General features: G+C 44.5%; 1 protein-coding gene across 1 annotated transcript in view; it reads right to left on the bottom strand.

The window, feature by feature from the left end:
• The window catches only part of LOC144827580 (aromatic-L-amino-acid decarboxylase-like), a 1238931-nt gene that overhangs the window by 1169841 nt on the left and 50789 nt on the right, over positions 1–18301 (bottom strand). The window lies entirely within an intron of this gene.

Consider the following 18301-nt stretch of genomic DNA (forward strand, 5'->3'; position numbering starts at 1 on the left):
GGCCCCCGCTCCGCCGCAGGAGCAGCTCGTTTTTATGCGGCTCCGGGCGCGGAAATGTAAGGCAGCAGTCGGCGTCCCCGTCAGGCAGGCAGGGGACGCTGGGAGATGTAGTTCTTGGTCGCTCTCCCCTCTTAGCGGCCGCGATTTCCAGCAGCGGCGGCAGGGGTGAGCAAGAGTGTCCACGGGTCCCCCTTGGAAAGCAGCCACGCAGGTGGATGTTGTACGATGCCCCCAACGAGCTAAGGGCCCCGCTCCGCCGCAGGAGCAGCTCGTTTTTATGCGCCTCCGGGCGCGGAAATGTGAGGCGGCAGTCGGCGTCCCCGTCAGGCAGGCAGGGGACGCTGGGAGATGTAGTTCTTGGTCGCTCTCCCCTCTCAGCAGCCGCGATTTCCAGCAGCGGCGGCTGGGGGGGGGCAAGAGTGTCCATGGGTCCCCCTTGGAAAGCAGCCACGCAGGTGGATGTTGTACGATGCCCCCAACGAGCTACGTATACGAATACGTATATAGATCTATACACATATGCATACACAGTCATATTTTAACATTTAACATGTTAAGTACGCATATATGTGTGTGTGTGTGAGCATTTGTGTGTATACATATGTATATATATATAGATATATAAACTTTATGCACACACTCCATTCAAATTTGTTTAGAGAAAATCTTTGTTCTTAGTCCTTTATTCATATTGAACACTGACTTGGAGATAGCACTGGAGCACTGTGCTCACACACTATACACTAGAGTCTCCCCCACACTGATACGGAGGCCCACATATCTTCCAGAACACATTCTCAAAAACAACGCTTCCTAGAGCACTTTCAAAACAATTGATCAAAACACAATTCTCAACATTCTAACAGATTTGAAACCCTCAAACCACTTCATCGATCCATTTCTCCCCAACCTCTTTGAGATCAAAATGTCTATACTCGCAGTCAAGACTAAGATTGTAAATGCAGCACTACTACAGGGCAAAACCACTGACTGTCTAAAATCGGGGCAGGTCACCCCATCCAGAAAAAAACAATGGCCGATCCAACCAACCTTAACAACTTTTGCCCCCATTTACAACATTCCAACTCTGGTGAAGCTTCTTGAAAAATGTGTCCACATCCAACTCTGTAACCCCATTGAGCAATTCAGTCTTTTCGACCGATTCTAATCTGGCTTCCCCTCCAAGCATAGCACTGAATCGGTCCTGACACATATAGTGGATGATGCTCTAAAAATGTTGGATCAAAAAGAATCATGCCTATTAATTCTCTTGGACCTATCCTTATCATTTGATACGGGTAAGCATTACTACCTACTTGATTTACTAGAGCACAGGCCGAGAATCTCAGAGCCCCACCTAAACTGGTTCACCTCATTTCTTGAAAATAGAACGCAAAAAGTCAGGTCCAACCCCAGCACCGGCACCAACGACATCACTCCGTCACAAGACCTCTGCGACTCCCTCGCCTCGTTCTTCCACCGCAAGATCGCCGACATCCACAACAGCTTCGGCGCCCCACCCACGCACCCAACCGTCGAACCAATGCCCCCCACCGCCACCCTTCGCACCTGGACCACGGTGACCACCGAAGACACAGCCCGCACGATGAACACCATCCACTCCGGATCACCGACCGACCCCTGCCCACACCACGTCTTCAACAAGGCCGACTCCACCATCGCACCCCAACTCCGGAACATCATCAACGCCTCCTTCAACACCGCCACCTTTCCGGAGAGCTGGAAGCACGCCGAGATCAGCGCCCTCCTGAAGAAACCTACAGCGGACCCCACCGATCTCCAAAACTTCCGCCCCATCTCGCTCCTCCCTTTTCCTGCTAAAGTCATCGAGAAGATCGTCAACAGACAGCTGACCGCCTTCCTCGAGACGAACGGATCCCTCGACCCCTCGCAGTCCGGCTTCAGAGCCAACCAAAGCACCGAGACCGCCCTCATCGCAGCCACCGACGACATCCGGACCCTGCTCGACAAGGGGGAAACAGTCGCCCTCATCCTCCTGGACCTCTCCGCTGCGTTCGACACGGTCTGCCACCGCACCCTAGTCCAGCGCCTCAGCAACATTGGTATCCAAGAGAAGGCACTGGAGTGCATCATCTCGTTCCTCGCCGGAAGAACACAAAGAGTCCGCCTCCCCCCGTTTCGCTCCGAGGCCACCAAAGTCATCTGCGGCGTCCCGCAAGGATCTTCACTCAGCCCCACCCTCTTCAACATCTACATGAAACCTCTCGCAGCCATCGCACGCCAGCACAACCTCAACATCATCTCTTATGCCGACGACACCCAGCTGATCCTCTCCCTCACCAGAGACCTCGACACCGCCAGAACCTGCCTACACGAAGGGATGAAAGACGTCGCCGAGTGGATGAAGGACAGCCGCCTGAAACTGAACTCGGACAAGACGGAAGTCCTCATCCTGAGATCTTCGCCCTCCGCCTGGGACGACTCCTGGTGGCCCCCAGCCCTGGGCACCGCACCCAAGCCAACCGACCACTCACGCAACCTGGGCTTCATCCTGGGCCCCTCCCTCTCGATGACCAGACAAGTCAATGCTGTCTCCTCATCGTGCTTCAACACCCTGCGTATGCTTCGCAAGAACTTCCGCTGGATCCCGACCGAGACCAGGAAGACTGTCCCCCAGGCACTCATCACCAGCCGACTGGACTACGGAAACGCCCTCTACGCCGGAACCACAGCCAAGCTACAGAAAAGACTCCAGCGCATCCAGAACGCCTCCGCCCAACTCACCCTGGATGTCCCCCGACGCAGCCACATCTCCAGCCACCTGAGGAACCTGCACTGGCTCCCCGTCGACAAGAGGATCACGTTCCGGCTCCTCACCCACGCGCACAAGTCTCTCCACGACCTGGGCCCCAAGTACCTCAATGACCGCCTGACCTTCTACACGCCCACCCGCCAGCTACGGTCCACCAGCCTCGCCCTCGCAGCCGTACCACGCATCCGAAGAGCCACCGCCGGAGGAAGATCCTTCTCTTACCTGGCTGCCAAGACTTGGAACTCCCTCCCCATCCACCTTCGGCTGACCCAGGACCATCTCGCCTTCAGGAAACAACTCAAGACCTGGCTGTTCGAGCAGTAGCATACCCCTCCCCCAAGCGCCTTGAGACCCTCCCGGGTGAGTAGTGCGCTATACAAATGGCATGATTGATTGATTGATTGAGTCAAGGTAAATCAGTCCCTCTCTAAGATTGCTCCAGTCACACTTGGGGTCCCACAAGGCTCCTCACTATCTTAGCCTCTATATTTAACCTGTTCGTGGAGCCACTAACAGAAATCCAATATCATTTAGCATCCACTATCATATGTACTTTGATGATATCCAGCTGTACCTGAAAGTCTCCCCCCCAAGACATCTGATTCATCAATCCTATTCTTCAAAATACCCAAAATTGACTGTCATGCAACCACTTCAAACTTAACACTCTAAAAATGGAATTCCTCCAAATCGCCCCACCCAATCAGTTGCACAATATTAATGAATGGATGAAGCAACTAGCAGTATTCAATTGCACACCACAAAATATTGATTCACTAAGATCACCAGGAATAACTCTTGACATAAAACACCAACGACACCCAGCTCATCCTCTACCTCACCAAAGAACCCAAAATCAACAGGCACAACTTCCAAGAAGTGATGAAAGCCTGTTGTCACCTGGATGAAGCAGAGCTGCCTGAAACTCAACTCGGAGAAAACAGAAGTCCTCATCCTTGGCTCCACCCCTTCCATGTAGGACAACACCTTGTGGCCCCACCCTCGGAAACCCCTCCACCCCGCTGGACCACTCACAAAACCTCATCATCATACTTGACTCATCGCTCATGATGAACCACCAGATCAATGCTGTATCCTCAACCTGCTTCAATACCCTCCACGTACCCCAAACAACTTTCCAATGGATCCTACCTGAATCCAGAAAAATGGTCATGCACGACCTCATCAGTAGCAGACTGGACTAACGCAATGGCCTCTATGCCGGATTCAACAAGAAACTGCTTCACAAACTCCAGACCGTCCAGAACGCTCCAGCCAGGCTGTTCCTAGAAATCCCCTGTCACAACCACATCACCCAACACCTCGGCGATCTCCACTTGCTCCCAATCGAAAGAAGAATAACCTCCAAGCTTGTCACTCATGCATACACAACATCGGACCAGCATACCTTAACAACCGCCTTTCCTTCCACGCACCAGAGACTCCTCCGTTCAGCTGACCTCTCTCTGACCACTGTCCCACACATCTACAAGAACAGAATGGGAGGAAAGTGCTTCTCCTACCTCGAAGCCAAGGCTTGGATCGACCTCACCCTCCACTGCTTCAGTTCAGGAAGGACCTCAAGACCTGGCCCTTCAGATGAGCCCAGCACTCAACGGAGCTGCCCCAACTCCTCCTAGTGCCTTGAGATGCTCTTGGGTGAGTAGCTGCGCTTTACCAACCTTGATTGATTGATTGATTGACAAAAACCTTCATGCAGAAGCACATTAGTGCCACCACTAAAGGAGAAAACCTCCAAATGAACAAAAACTCTTCCTCCCTCAAAATGACTTCACGTCTGCTATGCCAGCCCTCGTGATTCCCAGATTGGCTATGGAAGTGCAACCCACTCAGACTTGCCCAGAACCCCAACAGCCCCTTTAAGGGCCTCCCTTAACGCTTCTACAAGACTCTTTACAAGATCAAACAGGAACAATCACATCTCCCCTGACTTGAAATCCCTGAACTGGTTCCCCAGTGAAGCAGGAATTCAATTGAAAATTGCATGCACGACTCACAAATCTCTACACTTCAATACCCCAAGTTATCTCGCTAGAAGCTTGAACATTCTGGAGGCTCAAGATCCTCTACAAATTCCAGCACCCTACTTCTAAAACCACACAGATTATTCAGGAAGAAAACCTACAATAGAGCTTTCTCTGAAACTGCCCCTCAAATTTGGAACTCTTTTCCCCCTGAAATAAGAATGATCCCTTCAACTACATCTTTCAAGAAAGAAGTCAAACTTTCATGTATGAACACATTTCTAGAACAGATCTTCAGAATTACGTTTTACAAGCAAACTGTTCTCTTATCCTCTATGTATTTAGACTACGTTTATTGATTTATACGTTTTTGCCTTCATTCACTTGTAAAGTGATCTGATACTCGCAAGGGTAACATTCGTACTATATAAAACTTTTCAAATAAATAAATAAATATACACCCAGAAGTGGTCTCTCTGAGAATGTCTTTAAATTTCAGTCATATATTTGGTGTTTTTCTTCCCTTGAATATTATGTATCATTAAATGATGCTACAGTAACCTGCTTACCTGCTCTCTTCCATTATGTGAGGGCCTTGCTGCCCCTAAACGCCTGGGCCTGAAGTAGCAAAAGATTTTACATTTGTAAAGTCTGAGATTCACAAATTTGCAGGCTTTGTGACTGCAAAATACTGTGTTGTAATATATCAATTCTAAATTTCGATTTGAAAATGTTTTTCATGTCACATTATACAGTTTGCTAACCATAACTAATCACAAGGAAATTGGGTGTGAGTGGTTTGCTATGGAATGTATCATGTGTAAGCAGGAGCAATGTAGCCACAAACCATTGGTTGGATACTGACATTTGCGCAGTTCCAACTTGTGAATGTGTATGGATGAAGGATGGTGCACCGAAAGAAGCTAGTCCGTAACAACAAAATAATTTAGAAAAAGTTCCTTTATTTTAAATGTTAAAAGGCCTCAGCCAACGCGTTTCGTCCCCAAAGGGACTTCGACAGGGCTGAAAAGAACAAAAGAAACACATAAGCACACAACTGTATACATATAACTATATACAAGACCATATATTGAAAAGTTATATATACAGCATGTACACCAAAAGTACACTAATAAGCATATATTTAAAAAAAAAACAGTACATACATGTATATCTAAAAAAGACAAATAAGACAACCTCAGGGAAAGAAAAAACACAACGGATGATGTGTTGACCTGGGAGAAAGAAAGTGCAACAACAATGCTCAAACAGACGAAGCAAATACATGATTCTTGCCAGATCATAGGGGATATATACCATACCATTGCCCATAGAGTGACAGCAGCAGGTATACTGATTAATCGATATTACCAAAGGTATGTACCCAGAATCCTACATGAATAAAATATCGGGAAGACACAGTGGAAATAGAAAATCAAGAGAAAAAGTCCATATGAAAAGTGATGAGAAAAGAGATAAAAAAATATATTAAACGAAATATTAAGGAAGGGTAGGGCCCTCAAGAATACACTTTGCCCCAGCTATGTCACAATGCCGAAAAACAATGATAATTGGTTACCAACAAAACCAAAAGGTTTTTTCACCTGCGGTACCTGTAGTATATGTCCGATAGGTCTGAATAAAACTTTGAAATTTAACTTCAATACTGACAAACAATACAAGATTGCCCACTTCATCAATTGCAATACAACCCATGTCGTTTACGTTTTGGGTTGCAAATGCGGTATCATCTACGTGGGCAGCACTATTCGCTGCCTTAAACTCCGAATTCAAGAACACAAACGTGCCATTAAGTCCAAGGACTCACGATACCCTATCACTGACTATTATATGAAAGAACACCCGGATGATCTTTCATTCTGGTTCCATGGCATTGACCATGTTCCAATACCGACAAGAGGGGGAAGTAGGGAACTTATGCTGAGACAGAAAGAGGCACATTGGATTTGTAACCTCAGAGCTATCGAGATGGGTCAAAATACAGATGGGGAGATGCATCATTTCCTATAAATCTGTATGTTACTTGCCGATGATTAAGGTGCATTGTAACAGGACTGTTATTTATATTTTAATGTTTATTCTGTACAAGTTGATTTTTGTATTTTTAATTAAATCTCAACAGGACCACACTGGGCTCAGTGTGTCACTATTGTATCGTTCACTAAAATGTGTAACTTATTTTTTTGATGTGTAACTTGTGTCAATTCATTATGATATATAGTTTTTGTTTCATGGGGATGTTCTCATTTTTTTCTCGTTTTTCTATACCTTGGTCTGCTCTGTATTCTTTGTGTCTTTCAACCCTTGATGCAGTGCATATTTCAGGACTGAGGATTGATTATCCACATGACGACTTTGTCAGTGGGACACAGTTTACCTGTGTCTTCTATATTGACTGTAAAGATCTTTGTATATATAGGTTATGAGGTGCTTCGTATTTCAGGGTACACATGGCTCCATATGCGATCCATATATTTTAATTTTGAAAGCATATGGACCCCTTTGGTGTTTAGTCTTTTTCGGTTTATATTCTTGATAAGCTTGTTTGTGATTTGTGCCTTTTATTTTTATTTTTCTTATTATTTGGCGTTAAATCGTTATTTGTTTTACATTCTAGTCTTTATTGTTTTTTTCCATTATCATCTTGTATAATTATATTCTTTTATTTTTGTTTGTTTCTTGGTTGAAGTTATCGGTGCTAATTTATGCTTTTGTCTTACTTGACTTTTGGCCGTCATTGCAGCGTTCTGTGCTGGGGCTTGTTCTAAGATGGTGCTACCTCTTGCACTGACGTGTGGTCAGTAATGCCTTTCTGACTGCTGATCACGTGGTAAGGGTGGGAGTATTTTAACTCGCAAGACGTAATGGCGGGTCCTTTGAATCTTTCGCTCGCTGAAGCTCGGCACTACGAACTCAGGTATTACGATAGGAATGTGTTTATTATTTTGGCGTGTACCTTAAAGAGACGCGTTGCCTTCTAGTATTTAGGGGATAGGTGGCACAATTCACAATGCAGTAGTGTGCCTGTTACTCTGGCATATCTTCTAAAGAGATGTATTGCCGTTTAATATTTAGGGGATAGATGGCACATTTTCCTATAGTGTTCGGCGTTTCTCTTTGGTCAGCGTGAGAGAAGGGAACCGTTCTGAGGCAGATCAAGCTCTGTGTATCTGGTTATATCTAATGGGGTGTTTCTCACATTGGTGACCTGTGTTTTTCTATTTATTGAGGCATGTCCAGTACCCGTTTTTTTACATGTTTTTTTACATGTTTATTTGGTGTGTTACTAATTGAATTCTAGTGGTCTGACATGCCTTAGATACTTGTTACCTCACGGGTAGTAGGTGGAGTACTGTCTCCAACTTTATGTCATTTATGTATTTTCTTACAGACCTTTTCCTTTGTGTGCTTGTTTATTAACAGTACTTTCCCTTAATATGGGGAGAACCTTACTACAGAGGTGAACAGGACTGATATATGCCGCATCGCTTGCTGCTTCTTCGTACATTGCAGGTAAATGTTCCTTTAATAATTTTTGTACTGAGGTAGACAAAGTCTTGCGCCCCTGGTTATATCCAATGAGGGCGCCTCTTACATTAGCGATCTGTTTATTTATTTCGGCATGTCCTGCACCCGTCTCTCCATATGCCTATTGGCGTATTTTTAATTGAATTCTAGTGGTTTGACATGCCCTAGACACTTGGCATCTTACGGGTAGTAGTGGGAGTACTGTCTTCCACTCGACGTTATTTACACATTCTCTCACATACTTTTTTTCTGTGTGTTTCTTTATTGACAGTACTTTTCCTTAACACGGGGCGAACTTTACTATAGCAGTGAACAGGATTGATATACGTCGCATCGCTTGCTGCTTCTTTGCATATTGCAGGTAGATGTCTTTTCAATAATCACTGACCTGGGTCTGTTTGCCCTTTGATCCTTGTTGGATCAGAGTGGTGTTTTTGTTATGTTTTTGTCTTCTTTTTTCCGTGGTCTGATACATTCACGATGGTAATAACATTTTTTCTGTGGGTGTTATTGTTACAGATTTATATTGCCTGTACATTATTTTGAATGATCAGGATGTTGCTGTTGGAGTGACAATTCGACCTCCTTGTCACCCTCGATAACTGACGGTTTATTCGAGGTAAGGGGGCTTCTCTATCTTTATGCGTAGTATCCATCTGACTCGCAGTTTCCCGATTTGAGATTCGCAATTGTTTTCTATGTTACATATGGCTTTGTCTTGTATTTCATGCCAACATGTCGTTTTGTAGTCACAATATTTGACCCTTTGGAGTACCATCATGTAGATATTTAGTACTTTGGAGCAGTATCCCCAGGCCTTATTCTTATGGTTATGTTTTTGCATTTGTTTTTTCACTTTTGTGTTGATTTTCAATTCAAGGATTATCTAGCTGCTTTTCTTTTCCCTCACTTTTTACGCTGCTTCTTACAATCTTTCATGCTTTACTTACCTCCCCGCTTTTCTTATTATTTCGGTTAATATATTTTTTTTATCTCTTTTCTCATCACTTTTCATATGGACTTTTTCTCTTGATTTTCTATTTCCACTGTGTCTTCCCGATATTTTATTCTTGTAGGATTCTGGGTACATACCTTTGGTAATATCGATTAGTCAGTATACCTGCTGCAATCACTCTATGGGCAATGGTATGGTATATATCCCCTATGATCTGGCTAGAATCATGTATTTGCTTCGTCTGTTGAGCATTGTTGTTGCACTTTCTGTCTCCCAGGTCAACACATTACTAACAGACTCATCCGTTGTTTTTTTTCTTTCCCTGAGGTTGTCTTATTTGTTTTTTTTAGATATACATGTATGTACTGTTTTTTTAAAATATACTTATTAGTGTACTATTGGAGTACATGCTGTATATATAACTTTTCAATATATGGTCTTGTATATAATTTTGTTATATGTATGCAGTTGTGTGCTTATGTGTTTCTTTTGTTCTTTTCAGCCCTGACGAAGTCCCTTTGGGGATGAAACGCGTTGGCTGAGGCCTTTGAACATTTAAAATAAAGGAACTTTATCTAAATTATTTTGTTGTTACGGACTAGCTTCTTTCGGTGCACCATCCTTCGTCCATACAAATTTGGTATCTGCCTCAGCAGCGGAGCTTCTCTGCGGCTAGCCCCGGATGTGATTTGCACGATCATCAGAATACTTCCTACTATGAAATTGGAGTGCAAACCTTAGTCAGCCGCAGCTTTCTTTGTTTGTTTGTTACTGGACTTTTGGACTGTTCTGCACTCATTTCAAGGATTGATTTGTGATTTACAGTTTTGTTAAAAAATACGTTCTTGCTTTATCATCATGCCCAGATTCCAAGATGGACGTGAAGAACTGGCCCAGGATTTATTCGGGGCTGATTCTTCCAAATTGACAACCGTTACTCCCACATCTACTGTATTAAGCCTTAAGGGCATGTTCCGGAAGTTGGAACGACTACGGAAACAAGAACTCAGTAGATGGTGGGATGGGGTAACATTACAACAGTACCTGAAGAATAGTAAGATACCTCGGGGTTTACGTCTTTTAATTTTTCCTACGTTTGAGGATTTGAGTGATCTTCTAAAAGAATGGGAGTGCAATTTGGGAGGGGCATCTACTACAATGATGCAAATCCTTGTCAGACATTCTGCTGAAAAAGGTGAGAAATTGCAACTTGAGATTGAAGCATTGGAGAAAGAGATTCGTGACCGACCCGAAAAAGATCTTATTGATAAAAACGTTGTCATCTTGAAGGAGGTGATGGACAAATATCAGATTTACCTCAAAAACAAAAAAATGATAAAAATTAAAAGAGATGAAAAAGACTATAAAGAAGGAAGAGTGTACACTTTTGCTAAAAAATTTGATGGTATCCAGATCTCAGAGGATGTAAATAAAAAAAGAACAAGGGAAACCAGAGATGATAATGATGACACTGGTTCCAACAGTAATGTTTCGATCTCCTCAAATGGCAGTGTAGCCTCTGGTGTAACTATCCCAGATGTCCCTTTAGGGGAGGACGCCACTTCTTTCCAGAAAGAATTGGCGAAACTCCGCATAAGCAACCGCCTCCAACAAAAAAGAGAAATAAGAAAACAAGGCGGGGTGGGAGGAGAGCTAAAAACAGATACAAGAGGGAAAATGGGGAGCAATCTGAATGTGGGAACAAAGCCGAAGAAGTAAGTGCTTTGTCTAATTGTGATACTATGGAAGCCAGGCCTTTGATTTCTGTCAATACTGATTTAAAGATTATTAATTTGTCCAATAAGGTTTTGACTACTGATGAAGAAAAAATTCTGAGCAAGGGTCTTAATTTTTGCCCCATACAAGATGGTGATTTTGCTAATATACATATCGATATTTTTAAATTTGTGAGGACTTTGAAGCTTAAGGATTTCTTTGCAAATAGACGTAGTTGCAGAGGTGATACTCTAGATCCACCAGAGACAAACCACCAGACAATAGGAGAGATACGGGGTTTACACTGTTTAATGACTCTAAATGATGATGAAAACTATGATATTCCTATGTTAATTAGGGATCTTAATATTCCCCAGATCAGTAATACAGAAACTGGTTTCCGCCCTAAATCTAAATTTGTCCCCACTCACTCTTATCATCACAATATCGATATTTTCCATGACAAAATCACTTGGGAACTCCATGTTCTAGAGAAACCTAAACACTATACACCTAAGAGTGCCCATAACATCACAGCTGCAGAAAAACAGGCCCTCAAAAGACTGAATGAGGATACTAGCATCGTAATAAGGGAGGCCGACAAAGGTGGTAATATTGTTTTAATGAATCATGGTGACTACATGAAAGAAATTGCCCGCCAACTTGGAAATATTTCTTTTTACAGGGAAATCCCCAGTAATCCGATTGTGGATAGTACCAAGCTCATTAATGCCCACCTTTGTGAATGGAAGGAAACTGGACTCCTCACTGAAGATGAGTTCAGGTTCCTTTGGGTGGATTCTCCATCTTTTCCTTGTATCTACATACTACCTAAAGTTCACAAGGGTGGAGCTTTTCCACCTGGCAGACCCATCATCTCGGGTCAAGGGTCTCCTACTGAAAAAGTATCGCAATTTGTGGACGCTAAGCCACAGAGTTATGTGGCTAACTTGCCCTCCTATGTACGTGATAGCAAAGATATTCTCACCAAGCTAAGGGACTTTGATTGGTCCGATGATCTGACCTTTGTAACACTTGACGTGGAGAGCTTATACACGTGTATTGAAATGGATCATGGTATTAGGGTGGTCCAATATTTTTTGGATAAAGATGATGCTTCCCTTTTTGACTTCGATGAGATGATCATCACTATGATCACCATCATTCTAACAAATAACTATTTTCTCTTTGACCAATGGTGGTTCCACCAATTACGTGGGACTGCGATGGGCTCCAAGTTTCCACCTTCTTACGCCTGCCTTTTAATGGGCTGGTTTGAGAGGGAGCATGCTTGGAGCAGACGTGCCTCCCCCTGGACCAATAACATTGTGTATTGGGGGAGGTCCATCAACGACGTCATCTGTCTCTGGTCCGGCACTGTTGGTGAACTGAATCAATATGTCTCGTTTCTTAACGACAACAGGTATAACGTCAAGTTCATGATGAATCACCACAAGGAACATATCAACTTTTTGGATATTCAATTTTATGTTAAATCGGGCAAAATAGAAAGTACTCTTTACCGCAAGGAAACCTCATGTATTGCGGTATTGCACGACACCAGTGCCCATCCTAAATCCGTGATCAACAACATTCTTTATGGTGAAATGACGAGAATCAGGCGTAACTGCAGTGAGGATCATATTTTCAACACACAATTGAGGGAGAGTGTCAATAGGTTTACAAGACGAGGTTACAACCCAACGATACTTAAAAAAGCTGAAACTAAAATCTGTAACTTAGACAGGGAGATATCCCTACAAGTTAATCCCAAAAGAGATGATGTTGATTCTAAAGTGATATTCATCACACAATACAATGCACATAGTGGGGATATTTGTAATATCTTCCGCAGACATTGGCATCTTTTAACCGGAATACCAGGTCTTCAAAAATGTGTTGAACCTAGACCTTCTATCACATATAGGAAGGGTAGGGCCCTCAAGAATACACTTTGCCCCAGCTATGTCACAACGCCGAAAAACAATGATGATTGGTTACCAACCAAACCAAAAGGTTTTTTCACCTGCGGTACCTGTAGTATATGTCCGATAGGTCTGAATAAAACTTTGAAATTTAACTTCAATACTGACAAACAATACAAGATTGCCCACTTCATCAATTGCAATACAACCCATGTCGTTTACGTTTTGGGTTGCAAATGTGGTATCATCTACGTGGGCAGCACTATTCGCTGCCTTAAACTCCGAATTCAAGAACACAAACGTGCCATTAAGTCCAAGGACTCCCTATACCCTATCACTGACCATTATATGAAAGAACACCCGGATGATCTTTCATTCTGGTTCCATGGCATTGACCATGTTCCAATACCGGCAAGAGGGGGAAGTAGGCCCCGGTTCACCGCGGCAAGTGCCGTTTGTGTGGAGGGCGTTCTGACCGCGGGCCCGCCCCCTGAGGGTGTCACTCTGCATCAGAGGCGGGGCGGTGCCTATATAGATTCCTTCACTTTCTCCCGCGCAGCGGACGAGCCTGATCTAATAGGCGACACGCTGCTGCAGGGGAAGGGCTCCTCATATTAATTTGTACTTGAAAGCACCTTGGAACCGTGCCTCGATAATTTTAAATAGAAATTGCGCGAAAGCACTTTTAAGCATTTTGAAAGCTTTTTTTACTCTGTGTATTGCTTATTATGCACTGACCTCTGTGCTCCCTTCTGCTTCCCGGTCGTGGCCCCGGTCCACCGCGGCAAGTGCCGTTTGTGTGGAGGGCGTTCCGACCGCGGACCCGCCCCCTGAGGGTGTCACTCTGCACCAGAGGCGGGGCGGTGCCTATATAGATTCCTTCACTTTCTCCCGCGCAGCGGACGCGTGCGGCGGGTAGCCGGCGGGTCGCAGACGGGCTCGCCGTCCGTGCCAGACCGCGGCCCGCTGCCCAAAAACTCTGGTTGCTCGTTTAGCGATGGCGCCCTATGCCCGGGAAGAGCTTCTCGCTCTTAGATATCGGTCCGACTGCCTGGCTCACACATGGTATCCTAACTCCCCCATTTTTCAATGTAATCAGTGTGGCTTTAATATCTCTATGGCCTGCTTATCGCTACCTTCTGCTCCCTCAGTGACCACTGGCTCTTCTAAACTACATATATTGAGCCTGAATTGCAGGTCCCTTGTGAAACATCACGAGGACATCCACGAGCTCCTCTCTGATAAATCCCCTGACGTCCTGTTTCTAACAGAAACCTGGTCAACCGATGATTCCTCGGCCATCTTAGCCCTGGCCCTTCCCCCAGGTTATTGTATCTGTGTTCAGAACAGATCTATAGGCAGGGGAGGTGGATTAGCGGTGATTTACAAGTCCAAATTCATCTGCACTTTTGAACCCACTAATATAGCAAACAGTGAATGTGCATTATTCAAGATAAAGGTCTCTGAAACTTATACCTTCTCAGGGCTTCTGGTCTACCGTCCCCCAGGGCCAGCGAGTGCATTCCAAGAGTCGTTGGTGTCAACGATTTTATTATTAGCGCTCCAATCAGCCAATTTTAGCGTATTTGGAGACTTCAATCTCCATCTTGAACGCCAAGACTCCCCTGCTATATCAAAGTTTCTGGGTGACTTGGAGGCATGTCAGCTCCACCAGCTGATTGTGGGTCCCTCTCATCAGGCAGGCCACCTTTTGGATCCTGTCTTTTCCAACATAGAGGAAGCCACGGCTGAACCCCCTAGTCCTCTCAGCTGGACCGATCACTTCTTGGTCTCTGTTTCAGTTGAGACCCGAATAAGCGGCAAGGAGAATCCTCCCCCTCTCATATGGAGGCGCCCCTGGAATAGCCTAGATAATGCTGTATTAGAAGTCAAATTGATCCAGACACGCCCTGTCTGGTCGAACAATATGGAGGAGGCAGACTCTGCATACAGAGAGTGGATAAACACCTCTCTGGATCATCTCATTCTCATAAAATGCTTAAGGCCCAAACGAGACTATTCTCATCCTTGGTACTCGGAGATGCTTGCTGATACCAAAAAACAATGTAAACGGCTAGAACGTATTTGGAGACGTTCGTACGACCCGCTGGCCAAAAGCGAGTTTAGGCTGGCCACTAAAGCATACCACAAACTTATAAGAAAAAACAAAGCCACATACTACACTGATCTGATCACGTCTAGTACCAACCGTTCCAAAACTATCTTTTCCCTGGTAAAAGAAATGACCAAGGCCCCGGACGGTATGGGCAACCCGATAGTGTCAGATACACAGTGTGAGGAACTATCCTGCTTCTTCATTAATAAGGTCAAAGGGATATACGATTCACTACAACTAGATAGCCCCCTGGGGTTCTCCAATCCTACTAGTGATCAAGCTACTCTCTCTCTCTCACTCCCTCTCTATTATACCATCTTTAGAGTGGACAGAGATGGAACACCTTACACTTAGAGTAAAATCAGGATCCCCAGACGACCCTATTAAACCTGAATTGTTCAGATCTCTTCGTGATTCCGCCCTGCAGGCTGGACGAGAGCTGATCAATAAGTCCTTTCAGCTAGCCTCGATCCCTAAATCATGGAAGCATGCCAAAGTGGTGCCTCTTTTGAAGAAACCATCTTTAGACATCTCCCGGCCTGACAGCTACCGCCCCATCTCACTACTTCCCTACCTCGCAAAAGTGGCAGAAGCACATGTCAACCACACCTTGACTACCTACCTGGAGTCCAATGGGATCTTGGATGAGTCCCAAAATGGGTTCCGTGCGAACCATAGCACGGAATCGGCCTTGCTAACAGCTACAGAACATCTAAAAGCTTCATTGGATATGGGCGCAACCTCCATTTTGATTCTGCTGGATTTGAGTGCGGCTTTCGACACGGTCTCCCACAAGATATTGCTTGAGAGACTGTGGGAGATCGGAGTCAGGGAAATGGCCCTGGATTGGTTCGTGTCGTTTCTATCTGACCGTTCCTTCCAGGTGCACGCCCCCCCGTACTCATCCAGCAGGCTCCCCCTTGAATGTGGGGTGCCTCAGGGGTCTGCGCTCAGTCCCACATTGTTTAATGTGTACGTCCGCCCCCTGGCCGTGATGGCCCGGGAACGTAAGATACAATTAATATCATATGCGGACAATACACAGCTTATCTTCAACTTCTCCAATAACAATGTGACAGACCAAATGAAGTTTCAAGAAGACATCTTGGCCATCTCTAAATGGCTATCTAACAACTGTCTTCAATTAAACTCCTCCAAAACAGAGGTACTTCTGATCGGCAATGGCACACAGACATGGGATGAGCATTGGTGGCCTCCTGCGCTGGGACCAGCTCCCATACCTAAGGAGCTGGTAAAAAATCTAGGAGTGATGCTCGACAACTCGCTCAATTTGGATTCCCATGCCAAAAAAGTGGCCGGCATCTGCTACGGGCGCCTGCGCTCTCTCAGACCCATCTTGGGGTTCTTCGAGCCCCCAACTCGTCAACTCATAGTCCAGGCGTCAGTTCTTTCTCACCTGGACTATTGCAATTCCCTCATGCTAGGCTCCAACACGACTACAATAAATAGGATGCAAAGAGCGCAAAATGCTGCTGCTCGTGTTCTGTTTGCTCTGCCCAAAACCTGTCACACTTCCCCCTTTCTTCGGCGATTACATTGGTTGCCTATAAAGCAACGCATTCAATTCAAAACCCTCTGTCTTACCCACAAAATCTTGTAGAGCGCCGTCCCCCAAACTCTTCAAGGACTATGCTCCTTTTATACCCCTACGCGTGCACTTCGCTCAGCGGACCTTCTCTTAGCACGTACCATTAAGATACGGAGGAGCAGAGCTGGTGGCCGCTCCTTCAGGTATCTGGCCCCTAAACTTTGGAATTCCATCCCCTTAAAAGCCCGAGCCACCTCAAACCATCTGTTATTCCGCAAACTTATAAAAACTTGGTTGTTTGCATCCATCTAATACATCCTCTGTCGCATTAGTGGTAGGCATGTCCGCAAGCGCTGGGACGCCCTGTTGCTGGGGTAGCCATGCGCTATACAAGATTACATAACATAACTTATGCTGAGACAGAAAGAGGCACGTTGTATATGTAACCTCAGAGCTATCGAGATGGGTCATAATACAGATGGGGAGATGCATCATTTCCTATAAATCTGTATGTTACGTGGCAAAGATTAAGGTGTATTGTAACAGGACTGTTATTTATATTTTAATGTTTATTCTGTACAAGTAGATTTTTGTATTTTTAATTAAATCTCAACAGGACCACATTGGGCTCAGTGTGTCACTATTGTATCGTTCACTAAAATGTGTAACTTATTTTTTTGATGTGTAACTTGTGTCAATTCATTATGATATATAGTTTTTGTTTCATAGGGATGTTCTAATTTTTTTCTCATTTTTCTATACCTTGGTCTGCTCTGTATTCTTTGTGTCTTTCAACCCTTGATGCAGTGCATATTTCAGGACTGAGGATTGATTGTCCACATGACGACTTTGTCAGTGGGACACAGTTTACCTGTGTCTTCTATATTGACTGTAAAGATCTTTGAATATATAGGTTATGAGGTGCTTCGTATTTCAGGGTACACATGGCTCCATATGCGATCCATATATTTTAAATTTGAAAGCATATGGACCCCTTTGGTGTTTAGTCTTTTTCGGTTTATATTCTTGATAAGCTTGTTTGTGATTTTTGCCTTTTATTTTTCTTATTATTATTATTTGGCGTTAAATCGTTATTTGTTTTACATTATAGTCTTTATTGTTTTTTCCATTATCATCTTGTATAATTATATTCTTTTATTTTTGTTTGTTTCTTGGTTGCAGTTATCGGTGCTAATTTATGCTTTTGTCTTACTTGACTTTTGGCCGTCATTGCAGCGTTCTGTTCTGGTGCTTGTTCTAAGATGGCGGTACCTCTTGCACTGACGTGTGGTCAGTAATGCCTTTCTGATTGCTGATCACATGGTAAGGGCGGGAATATTTTAACTCGCAAGACGGTAATGGCGGGTCCTTTGAATCTTTCGCCCACTGAAGCTCGGCACTACGAACTCAGGTATTATGATAGGAATGTGTTTATTATTTTGGCGTGTTCCTTAAAGAGACGCGTTGCCGTCTAGTATTTAGGGGATAGGTGGCACAATTCACTATGCAGTAGTGTGCCTGTTACTCTGGCATATCTCCTAAAGAGATGTATTGCCGTTTAATATTTAGGGGATAGATGGCACATTTTCCTATAGTGTTCAGCGTTTCTCTTTGGTCAGCGCGAGAGAAGGGAACCGTTCTGAGGCAGATCAAGCTCTGTGTACCTGGTTATATCCAATGGGGGCGTTTCTCACATTGGCGATCTGTGTTTT

Source organism: Lissotriton helveticus, chromosome 4_1 (genome assembly GCF_964261635.1).
Source record: "Lissotriton helveticus chromosome 4_1, aLisHel1.1, whole genome shotgun sequence".
NCBI lineage: Eukaryota > Metazoa > Chordata > Amphibia > Caudata > Salamandridae > Lissotriton > Lissotriton helveticus.